Source organism: Carex rostrata, chromosome 11, assembly GCF_964058835.1.
Source record: "Carex rostrata chromosome 11, lpCarRost1.2, whole genome shotgun sequence".
In the NCBI taxonomy this organism is placed as follows: Eukaryota; Viridiplantae; Streptophyta; class Magnoliopsida; order Poales; family Cyperaceae; genus Carex; species Carex rostrata.
Genome location: NC_135928.1, coordinates 9998255 through 10011289, shown reverse-complemented (window position 1 = coordinate 10011289; position 13035 = coordinate 9998255).

Here is a 13035-nt window from a genome sequence, read left to right as displayed (position 1 = left end):
ATGTTTTTTGGATATTAATAATTTTTTTGACAATTAGTTAATGAGTTTAAGTCCAATTAATTATTTTTTTGTCCTAACAAAAATTATGAATCCGCCTCAAACTACGGCTATTGGTCACTGGATAATTCTGTAACAATTCAATTTTTTTTACAATTACAACAAAGGAGTCGTTTTGATAGAGTCTGATGCGCAGTTATGTCAATTTGTGTCACACCCCGGAACAGGGGGTCGCGCAGTTTTGTTTTAAAATGCGGTTTCGTTCATGCAGATCTATATATATATATATATATAAAACGTTATGTTTATGTGTGTGGGCCCGATTCTATTGGTATGCGGGGGGTGGCAGGGGGGCGGCAGCCCCCTGCGAGCGTTGTTTGAGGTTACGAAGCACCGCTCAATAGAGCCCGGAAAATTTGATTTTGGAGAAGTCAAATGGTATGAAAATCCTTTAACCGACGGTCCAGATTAGTCAAATTATCATATGATTTGATTTAAAACAAGTTTGGTTCAAAACCGATTTAATTTGGCTAAGTTATACCCAAAACAGTATTTTTGGGAACCCATTGCGGCCCGCAATAGGGCTGTTGCGGCCCGCAACACTTCCCAAAATTTCCAGCCTTTGAAATTTGCCTCTGTCTCCATTCATTTCGGCCCGCAATGAATTTATTGCGGCCCGCAACAAATTCCAAAATTCCCAGCCTCTGCAAAGCGCTTCTGCCTCCATTCATTGCGGCCCGCAATGACCTGGTTGGCTTGTTAAGCTGCGAATTTTTTTGTCTACTCTCATTGCGGCCCGCAATAGGGTTATTGCGGCCCGCAATAAGGGTACTGATTTTCATTCCTTTGCCCATTTTCGTGAAATTTCACCCCGTTTTCAAACCCGATCAAATCCCCGTATAACTAAACAATTATTCCCCATTCACTAGCAATTTTAATGACATTTAAAATGCAATTTCAACATTTAAATCATAACAACCATTTAAAACATACCGTTAGGGTTTTATAACATAATACGGTTCGATAACAACCTATACATCAAAATAACCGACTACGGGTTCAACTACACATTCAAAATGGACATAAAAGGGTTTGGCATAACCTATTAGCCCGGCCTAAACTCACGTGTCGAGCCCGAGTCCCACTTCACTCGCGTTTACCTGCACATATCAATTCAAAGGGAAAAATTCCCCGAGGGGAGGGGGTGAGAAAACCTGTCATCCGTTTTCTCAGTGCGGAATTTAAAGGGCTACTGGATTTGTGCGAAATCCATCACCAGAACTAAATACACTAGCAATAGGGCATCTATTTATTTATTCACCAATAATCATAAATGCACATGTACCGGGAATAGATTCAAACGGATTTCAATTCACATAAAATCAACATCAATCAACGAATTTCCAGAAAGATTTGGTTTCACAGATATAATATATATAAGTCTGGTTATGAGGTACAGATATCAACTATCGGTCACCTCCGGCTTAACCGTTCTATTTTCTGGTTTCAAGTCATACAATCTCATCAATTCATCACTTAAAATATACACGGGCATATTCCTCGAATATGCAACAAAATATCACTTTTCTCAAAAAGAAATCACTGATACTTTCACTGAATCACTGAACCACAGTTCTACCTAAAATTACACTGCACTTCCCTTACCCAACCGGTACTGGGTTCACTAGGGCCATTCTCCAGATGCGCATAAGGGTCCTGGATGAAAGTCTAGTAGCTAGCTAGACTTTCCACTATGATACACTGTTCACTTCACACAATCAATCCAAGTCATACTGTGGTTCCACTCACTTATTCAAAACGACAGATCAACAATCGATAAACCGTACCAACATGAGAATCATAACAGTTATACAATTCAATTTCACTAATATCACAATTAATGCAATGCGGCAACAAATGCTTTCGATCAGAGATTCAACATGCTATGCACAGTTTATTTAAATCAAGCAATCAACATAAATATAATAATATGCACCGTTATTTAGTTCTACGAATAAACCCCAAAACAGATCTCGTGAACCCCCGCACCTGGTTACGTAGGGCACGTAGAGGGTCCGCGATCTCGCGACTCGGTAAGCTCGTCAATCCCGCTAGCCGTGCTCGTTAGGATCTATACATAGGTCAATTTATTAAATTCCGGCATTTTTACAATTTAAACCCTCAAATCAATTTTTTTGGGAAAAATTCGTAAATTGGAATTTGGTTGCACTTTGGAACACGGAATCAGTCAATTTACACTATATAAACAACAAAGGCACGGAATAATCAATTTGGTACGATTCTACGGGTTTTCACCGAAACCCTAAAAACACGGAATCGAGAAATGAGAGAGAAATAGAAACGGAAATTACCAATGGAATGGATGGATGTGCGAGATTTGAGCTCCTCTTCTTAAATCTCGGTTTTCGGGCAAAACGGTCACCGGGGTGTCTCTCTCTCACTCTCTCTCTCTCTCGTTCTTTCTCTCTTGGCGGAAACGAAGGAAAAGAAGAAGAAAAGAGATGGGGCAGGAAAGGAAAGGAAGGAGGGGAAGAGGAGGGAATGACAAGGGGCCCCCACTTGTAAGTGGTATTTTTGCAAAATAAACCCTCCACTTGTTCGATATTGTTTAAATGATTTATATAACTCCAATTGCTCCTCTCTCTTAACACAATTAATCGTATAATTATTTTTCACCATCCACGTCACTAATTTCCTATATACGTATATATATATTATTTGATTTAACCACTTATTATTTTAATTAAATCTGAATTTTGAAAGTTCACGGTGTTACAATTTGTAGCGTCAAATTATCTGTCTAATACGTAAAGCTTCATGTTAACGGTTTATTAGTCAAACCGATAGTTCAACCAGTTCAATTGCTAGTTTATTTAACTACCTATGTGTCACACCCCAAATCCCGGGTCTGACAGCCTGCCGTGTATATTTATTAAGACATATATATACGCAAGGCAGTGGATCTTTTATATGCATTAGCAATATCCTCATTTGCTGTATTCGTGTAATAAACCTGAAAATGACCCAAAGGGAGGGGGTGAGAATAAATTCTCAGTGCGTATTTGCCACAGTTAGATTATTGGACTTGCAATCAAACTCCATATTCAAAAATGAAACCCATTCAATAGCAATTCAAACAAATACATATTCATAATAAAAAGGAATGCATATGCTCGACAACAAATAATAAATCGAATCACAGTTTACGGAATTTCCACGATGAATTTCAAAACCCAACATATATTTGGCTTAACTTAATTCATTAGGGCTTGTAGCAACTATAGATGTTCTTTCGAGCTGGATCGTTATCAAACCCACATCTGTAGGGTTACAGGCGCCTACAGATGGCCAACCAAGCTGGACCCTTTATCTGACACCCATCTGTAGCTGTTTGGCTTAACCATTTCTTAAGATCTGGTTACAAGTCACCTATACAGGTCAACTTGACAAAAATGCAATCACGCGGAATCAAAGTCAGCCATACTGCTCAACTTTCCAATTTCATTCAAATAGAACCAAAGTCGGCTATCAGCCTTGCAAAATTCAGTAAACAGATCAACGGATAGGTCACCGTCACCTGATCCAGCCACCTAAACAGGTCGGCCTGGCAAATTCAGAAACAGATCAACGGATAGGTCACCGTCACCTGATCCAGCCACCTAAACAGGTCGGCCTGGAAAATTCAGAAACAGATCAACGGATAGGTCACCGTCACCTGATCCAGCCACCTAAACAGGTCGGCCTGGCAAATTCAGAAACAGATCAACGGATAGGTCACCGTCACCTGATCCAGCCACCTAAACAGGTCGGCCTGACAGATCCATTCACGTATAGAACAATTAATAGAACTAATCAAATAATAACCATACCAACATGCCAATTTACCTTAACCGAACAATTCAATCATTCTCATTTATGCGAGAATCAATATGCAACATGAATTTCAAAGTATGCAACAATTAAGCATTCAACATGACAAACGAATAAACAGTTTAATTCCTGAAAATAAAGTATCAAACAAGTCCAAGAATCCCGCACCTGATTACGACGAGCGTACCGCTTACTTATGGATCAGGCGTCTCGAAATGTCCTGCAAAGTCTTGCTCGACCGAGCCTACACCTATATTACATGTACCCTTGGTTTAACCTTTGTTCGAGTGCTTGCTTGAGTTGTATTAATCTCTTTATACTTTCCTTAACGAAATTCATATATTTTAGTGTCAACCCTTTCTTCATTGGTCTTAATTACTTAACATCTCTTATCAATTCTCATTTTTACGTTTGGGTCCTCTAGACCATACACAATTTGAATTGGGTAACAATTCCTCTCACTATTTTGGTTCTCGTAACAATTCAATTTGCCGATTAATTAAACCCTAATTTGGTTGAAAATTGAATTAATTGCTCTATGTCAAAGTTGAGAGAGAGGTTTACCGATTACAAGTCTATTTGGTCGGATTAGCCTAATCGATCAACAACATTTCCAAATTTTGGATTTGGTACCAAAAACCCTAGAAATGGGAATCTAAAATCGAGGTGAAATCGGGAAAAGAATCGACACATAAACAACCAATGAGGCTCAAGGAGCTAGTCTACAAGTAATTCAACCACAAATCTCGGGTTTAAAACGAAAAACCCTAACAATGGTGAAATTCGGATTTTGAGAGAGAAGATGAGAGAAGGGATTACCAAATGGGAGGGCTAGATGAGAGAAGCAACCAATTTCTCGCTCCTTCCTTCGATTTCACGGGAGTTTTGGTGAGTTTTGGAGGGAAGGGAAGCTCTCTCTCTCTTTTCTTCTTTCTTTGGCGGAACACCCAAGAGGCAAGGAGAAGGGACGAAGTGAGAGAGGAAGAGACACAGAATTTTGCTAATAGACCCTCACATTGTCGGATAAAACGTTATAACGTTTTGGTAAATCGTTATAACGATTCAGCTGGTGAGAAACACATAAAATAGTGTATAAAATGCAGAATTTAGTGTATAAAACGTTATAACGTTTTCTGAAAACGTTATGACGTTTTAATTGAATCTAGCCTTCATAAAATTGCTATTTTTCTCAAGTTTTACAGCGAAAAACGTTATAACGTTTTACGATTTTTTTTATTTATTTTTTTTTATTTTTTATTTATTTACAGATGTAACACTATGTATATGAGATATGAGAATTATTATAAAATAATCAAATCTTTTTACATATTATTTGTAAAAATTCATACAAATATAATATAGTATAATAAGATTTAAGAATGTATTTATAAATATATATCAAAATTTAACATTTAAATAAAACAATAATACTGATTTTATAAAAAAAAAATTGAATATTTTTAAGGTGGATAAAGCTTCTATTTCGTTTGATACTTTGTAAAAATAATAAATTATATCTTAATAAAAAAAAGAACACATCAACCAAAATAAATGAAAATTAGAATAAAAATAAAATAGTGATCATTGTTACTTTGAAGATAATTAAATATAAAAAATAATGTATTTTGAATTAAACACAACGTATTTCCTAAGACGTTTTATCATATATATAATTTATTCTCTTGGAATATCTAATACTTTGAGGTCTTGGCAAATTTCAAAGAAACAAACGTTCCATTTTGAATATATGCACGCCACAAATTCAACTGTCTCATAAGAGGAATTAAGCAGACAGATCAAATTGAGAATGAGGTGGAGATTTGTTCATCTTTAGCGTGCAACCTCTTTTTTCCCCAAAAGGATAAAAGTCAATTTTGTGTCAATAATATTTACTCTAAATAAATTTGATAATGTAATTTGAAACAATTTTCAGAGGGCCGAGCTATTGTTTACCAAAAGAGAAAAAGATATCGGAATGTAAATAAGAATCTAAAATGTCGGCCCGTATCAACCCAAAATTGAAATAAAAAATCTCTCGAGATAAACTAAAAATATATTTTCATAAAAAATAACCCTTTATTTTAATAAGATAAGGTATAAATATTTTCTTAAAAAATATAAACCAATCTAAAGTATACATAAAAGTTGCAGATAAGAAATATAATTTGTTCGGGTTAAATTTAGAAATGCGGAATACCGGTACACTCTGTATCAACTACAAAAAACTCGCAATAGACCCAAAAAATTGTATACCAATAAGAACCGAGAAGTTAGAAACAAATGCAATCTTGCATACAAGCAAATATACCAAAGTGGATGAAATATGTTACCGCGAGTTAGATCGACTCCAAAAAGTATACAAGAGAGCAAACACAGAGATTATGTGATTCGGTCGAGCCTACTCTACCGAAAGACAAACGACCGACAAATTTCACTATCAAACAAGAGATAACAAGAGTATTCCAAACATTAGTACAAACAATCACTCTATCTCACTATCTCTTCCTCTCTCTCTCTCTCTCTCTCTCTCTATTTAGCACAAAGAGCCGCCAAGCATCAGCCACATTAATCGTAGGTTAGCAGGAACACGTATCCTCTACATTAACTCAAAAGGGAATCTTTTGAGTTAATGCATCTCAGCTGTTTGATTTTAAATGAAGACAATCTGGTCGTCTGATTTTAATACAGCGTCTCTTTAATATTAGTGCAAATCTAGTTTGCATGGATCTTAAAGTCAATCAGATGATTGAGATGCATTAACTCAAAAAATTAGTGAGAATCTAGTCTACACAGATCTAATCCACATAGATCTTAAAGTCAATAAGATGGTTGAGATACATTAACTCAAAATATTCTCTTTTGAGTTAATGCAGAGGATACGAATCCCGGCAAAGAAATAGAGGAGAACAATGGAATTATTAGGCTGAGCTTATTTGGGCCTAAAACCCAACACAAGATCTATCACTCCTTTATTTAAAAGAAAAAAAAGTACCCTTTTAAACTTTCTTTTTGCAAATATGAAGATTGGACTTGGAAAGTTGCAGCACGAAACCGTTCGAACACTTCACTGTTAAATTAAAAGGAGATTTCGTTGCGTCGTTATCATGTAGATAACATTTGTGTCAATGTCCAACGCAGCACCGTATCAGAGGCTATAATATAATAAGAAGATAACCATCCTTGTCATGCCAATCTTCAACTTACCAGCAATTTCCATTCCACGACTACATAATTAACTAATTAATCTTATTTAATAATTTTCTTGCTTAGTTGTGTACGCTACCTGAAGCACTAGAAACATACATGTATTTAAAAATTAAAACACTGATACTGATAATTATTCATATCAGTAGTCATATCTGCTTTCGAAATTAAAATCATACTTGTATCCATATCTGACAATTATTCGTATTCAAATATATATTTGAATCCGCGAAACTTAGGGGTGTAAACGGATCGGATAATATCCGATTTCATCCGGATTCGAATCTGGAAAAGCACTAAAATTATCCGACCGTATCCGTATCCGTATCCGAAAAATTATAACGGATACGGATACGGTAAGACCTTTAACTATTCGTATCCGACCGTTTACACTTTTAAACCACAACAAATGTGATATATGTTCTTAAATTGATTGTTTAAATTGCATATTGGATGAATAATTTATTAAATTGCATATATATATATATAGGGCATGGCTAAATTGCTGCCGGCGGTGCTGCCACCGTTTTTTTTATTTTCTGATGTCCAAACAACAAATCCAAACCGTTAGATGTTTAATCTATACTATAATCTACTTGGAGACCAAATTTTATATTTTTTGGAATTTTTTTACTATTTATTAAGCTGGTTTGAAAACTGCTGATTTCAGTAAATTTCTACAGGATTGAAATCAGCAGTTTTCAAACCAGCTTAATAAATAGTAAAAAAATTCCAAAAAATGTAAAATTTGGTCTTCAAGTAGAATATAATATAGATTAAACATCTAATGGTTTGGATTTGTTGTTTGGATATCAGAAAATAAAAAAAACGGTGGCAGCACTATCGGCAGAAATGCTGCCGGCAGCAATTTAGCCATGCCCTATATATATATATATATAGGAATATGCTAGCATGTTATGCATAGCATAGAGCCCCTCCATGCAACGCCTTGGATTTTGACTTTTCAAAATCCTAACGGTCGATCCGAACCGTTCATCTTGTTCTCCATATTAATATGTGTTTGGAGACCAAATTTTACATTTTTTGGAATTTTTTTACTATTTCTTTAGATTTATTGAAAATCGTTGTTTTCAGCAAATCTGGACCATAAAAAAACAGCGATTTTCAATAAATCTAAAGAAATAGTAAAAAAATTCCAAAAAATGTAAAATTTGGTCTCCAAATACATATTAATATGGAGAACAAGATGAACTGTTCGGATCGACCGTTAGAATTTTGAAAAGTCGAAATCCAAGGCGTTGCATTGAGGGGCTCTATGCTATGCATAGCATGCTAGCATATTCCTATATATATATATATATATTTATGAACAATATGACACTATGACATAATTAGTGACTAATATTTTAATAATATAATAAATGTTTTGTAACTTACAAGCTAATTATGAAAAATATCCGTATCCGTCCGATATCTGATTCGTATCTATGACATTTAATATCCGATCCGTATCCGTATCCGTATCCGAGACTATCTGTATCCGTATCCCAGAGCTCTGGCGTTGTAGCATTGATGAAAGTTTCAGCCGCCATGCCATGTGGAAGAACAATGAGGAACTTATCCCTCTGTAGCCTGCCAATGAAGACCTCAGCAGGTTGGATCAGCTCAGTCCTCATGGCAAAGCCCAGAACACCTTGCAACGAGAAGCCATATTCCCTACCATGGGTGTCAAAGACCACAGCAGAGCTGAGCTTCATGAGCTCTGATTTGGTAATTGAGTCCTTAGTTATGTGATAGGACAACCTCTTGGGACGGTTGTTGGGAAAGGCTTCAATAGCCCCCTGACATGGCTTGAGCAACTCATCAAAAGGCGATGCTTGCTTTGGAGGAGAAGCTAGGCGCCTGGGCTTGCCGGCCCAGTATGGCATGACTGCCAGATTGAGGGTTTTTGTGTTGCATCTTGATCTCATGTGACCTTTGCCCCAGCACTTGCCGCAACACATTGGATTTCAGCAAGAGGCAGCCGTGTGGCCCGTGCGGCAGCACCTAAAACAACGGCCATGCCATTCGGTGAAGTGAGCAGAGGGGGAAATTGGAGCTGAGTGGGGCTGTGCGGCAAGAAGTAGTAGGTTGGGTTGGCCGGCGGGGGTGAATGGGGAGGAGAGGGAGTGGCCATGGGAGCTTGATTGGGGGTGGTTTTGGAGAGCTGCTGAGGAAGGAGAGGGGTAGTGGCTACTTGGGAGAACAGTGGCATGTTGTTATTGTTGGGTTTTCGGATACCACTTTTGGGGTTTTGCGGTAACCAAAACCCTTTTAGGCTTAAGCTGCGGAAAGAACGTAAAACAAAAATTTTTACTTCTAACTCAAGCCGTGAATTAAAAGGGATATGCCGGAAAGACCAAAGCAGAGTTCCTTCTGAAGTCTTTCATTGCAAGGACCCTTTTAATCCTTTTTACAGATCTACTCCATGATTGATTTCTAAAACTTTAATCTACTTACAAATTAAATAGATTAATATAACATATTTATACCTTGTTTCCAAATCACAGTTGGAATGCAGACCGAGCGAGTAGAGCCTCACCAGGGAAGGAGTCGACTCGGAGTATCACACGTGTGATACCTCTATCGGTTATCCACCAGGACTAACCGGAGAGCGGTTTATTTCTTCTGCCAGAAATACCGTAAACCGCAGAATTATGCAAAAACACTATTCACGGGAATAAGACGAAAACCCGTAAACACGAATTTTCGGTTGCTCAGTTTCATCAATATGCAAAACTGACATACCGCGAAATTCGGTAAAACACTATTCATCAATCCCGTAAATATTCTTCACAACAACCCGCAAGATTATACGTCAACTACGTATAACTTTCTTTTCTCAACCGAAACACTATTTGGGAGAGAAACCGGGAAAGAGAGAAAATACCGATTCGTTTCTGCACGAAAAGATACATGTGAATGTGCATATGTATATATGTGAATATATCTTTCTCTCTCTACCCCTCCACCCCTATTTATAGTGTTTAGATTCGGTTGCAAAAGACCAAAATGCCCTCCAAGTTCGGCCTATTTACAAGATATGCCATTGACACCTCATCCTTTTATATGTGAAATGACCAAAATACCCCTTCCACACCCTTCCACATCCTTCTCCATGCTTCTACACATGCAAGGTGGCATAGGTGTGAAATGACCATTTTGCCCTTGTGGATAGGATTGATGACATGTCATCTGGATAGGATCAATGACGTGTCATGCGGATAAGCTCGAATCTGAAAAGACCCGAATGCCCTCGGCCCGAACACAAATAATATTCGTATAATTATTCTGAACAATTATATATATATTTTTCTTTCGGTTATTTGTTTCGGTATCGATGACATGTCATCTGGATAGGATCGATGACGTGTCATGCGGATAAGGTCGAATCTGAAAAGATCCGAATGCCCTCGGCCCGACCACAAATAATATTCGTATAATTATTCTGAATAATTATATATATTTTTCTTGCGGTTGTTGTTTCGATAATTTATACAATGTGTCATGCACATTTATAAATTAACCGGTTAACTTTTATACAACATGTCATACACGTTTATAAATTAACCAATGTTTTTGCTTGTTATTTTTACATAACATTTATAATTTAATTATAACACGTATAATTAATTATAACCATCTTATCATTGATCATAACCAATTTATAATCAATCAAAATAAGATTCTCCGATTAACTCCTATATGGTGTGACCCAATAGGATCTGTGTTATGTTGGTAAATAGAGTTAAAACTGTTTTAACTTCTATAATCATGGGTGGCGTCTGGCAACACATCATGACCATCCAATTACACAGATGATGCTGTACTGTACAATATCACGATCCAGTAAACAATTTACTTGTGTCTGTTCTTCTGTCTCATAGCTATCAGATCAGTTTCAAGGTAGATGTGTGTCATCCTTGCTAACTGAATCTTTTCTTGATCTTGAGCATATTATCAAATATGATTACTCTTGTAATCGTACCGCGCGCTGATAATCTTACTCTATCAAGGGGCCCAGTGATGCTATAACTCGTATAGAGATACGAGGGACAAGTAGTATTCTTGGCAGACTATCACTTCCTCAGCTAAGCTATATATATCGAAATGCTACCGTTATGACTGATTTTTACGGACAGTGTTAGATAACACTCACACATATATATTTCTTAGTGGGAACGATAAATACCTCATACTTTAGAACGTGACACTGAATGAGAAACATTAATGACACGAACACAATTCTATTTAATGTCTCATTCGGGGTCTGTCAAATATCATGTTCCTAGAACATGTATCTATGTGATTAAAATGACATCTCGTGTCAAATGGTTTGTAAAACTTAACCATCTTTTAATCCACATACTAACCTTATAGCGGTAATTAGTGTTCCTGCTAATTACCTTGGTTAGTGACCTTTTAAGATTAAGAGTATATATCATCTATATTATGGAGTTTCACAATTTCAGTCATGAACTCGAAATGATCCATAAATTCAATAATACTCAAGGCAACAAAATGATATTAATCATCCAATTCATGAACAAAGCTTTATGATAAATTATCGTATTATTGACTTCTAGATTATTACAAACTAACAGTTATATGGGGTGTAGAGGTTAATCGACGCAGGTTGCTGGGAGGTGGTAGGGTTTCCTTTCCGTCGGCTAACAGTAGTCCATGCACTCTCCATCTCCTCTCCCAAGTTCTCGCAAATGAAGCTAGTTGAAAGTGATCAACCCGTTCACTAATGAGGAGGGGCGGAGGCAGGAATTTTGTCAAGGCGGGGCAATAATTGGATGCAAATAGCTTATCGGGTTCAAACCCAATAGCTTATCGGGTACAATTCAACATAACAAAAAAAATACCAATCAATATAATAAAAATCCTAAATTACTTGAAAAAAAAATAAACAATTCAACATTTATAGGGAATTTTGGTTCAACTAATTTTCGCTATTTGGGATCAGCCCCTATTTGGGCTCCGTTAATTTGTTTCGCTCAGAGTTTATATGGGCTCCGTTTCGTCTATTAGAATTTCAAAATTGGCTACAGGGGGGCAATTTGAATTCCAGGGAGGGGCAGAGGTCCGAAAAGCAGATTTTTAGCACTATTTTTGAAAATCCAGCGGGGGGCAGCTGACCCCCCCTGTGCTACAGTGGGTCCACCCCTGCTAATGAGGCAATACTACTTGAACATTTTTCACTAGTGTATAATTTAAAATATGAGAGAACTAGCCTTTAATTTAGTAACAAAAGACAATAATCTATGTTGTTGGTTCGAATTGGAATATGAATCTTTTATGAATATAAAAATTTAAAAGGCTAGATTTTTGTTTGAATAATTATAAATAATGATGGTTGATCAGTCACAAATGTTAGTTCGTATAATTAATGTTTAGTGTTGTAAATTTTATTATATTTTGTACGAACTATATTATTATCTCTTATATATATATTCTATTAATAATGATGAATTGTCCGTAAAAGTAAAAGTCGGATGGATTAATCAGTCTGAATGTATTCGTTTGGTGCCTGTATTTAGTCTATTTATTTTTGTACTTGGAAATATTTTCCAACATTTGTCAACTGTATAAACATACAAGTTCAGTCAAAATTGTCGAACATATGTGTTCAGAAAATAGATATAAAATAATAAAACCTAAAAAAATTAAGGATGTTGTCATTAAAAAAAAATTTAAAAATCAGAATACACAGTAAATATTCATGCAGAAAAATCTGGGTTGTGCTAAAATTGTACTGTTAACTTGTGTTGAGCATTGAGATTTCTAATTACATAAGCATTCTAAATAAGGAGGCATATATACCCATATGTTAATAATTACACTGTACATATGTTATTTCCCATATGTTCATAATTACACTGTACATAGATGATAAAAAATAAAAAATAAAAAAACCAAGCAAGTCCATTTACAAAA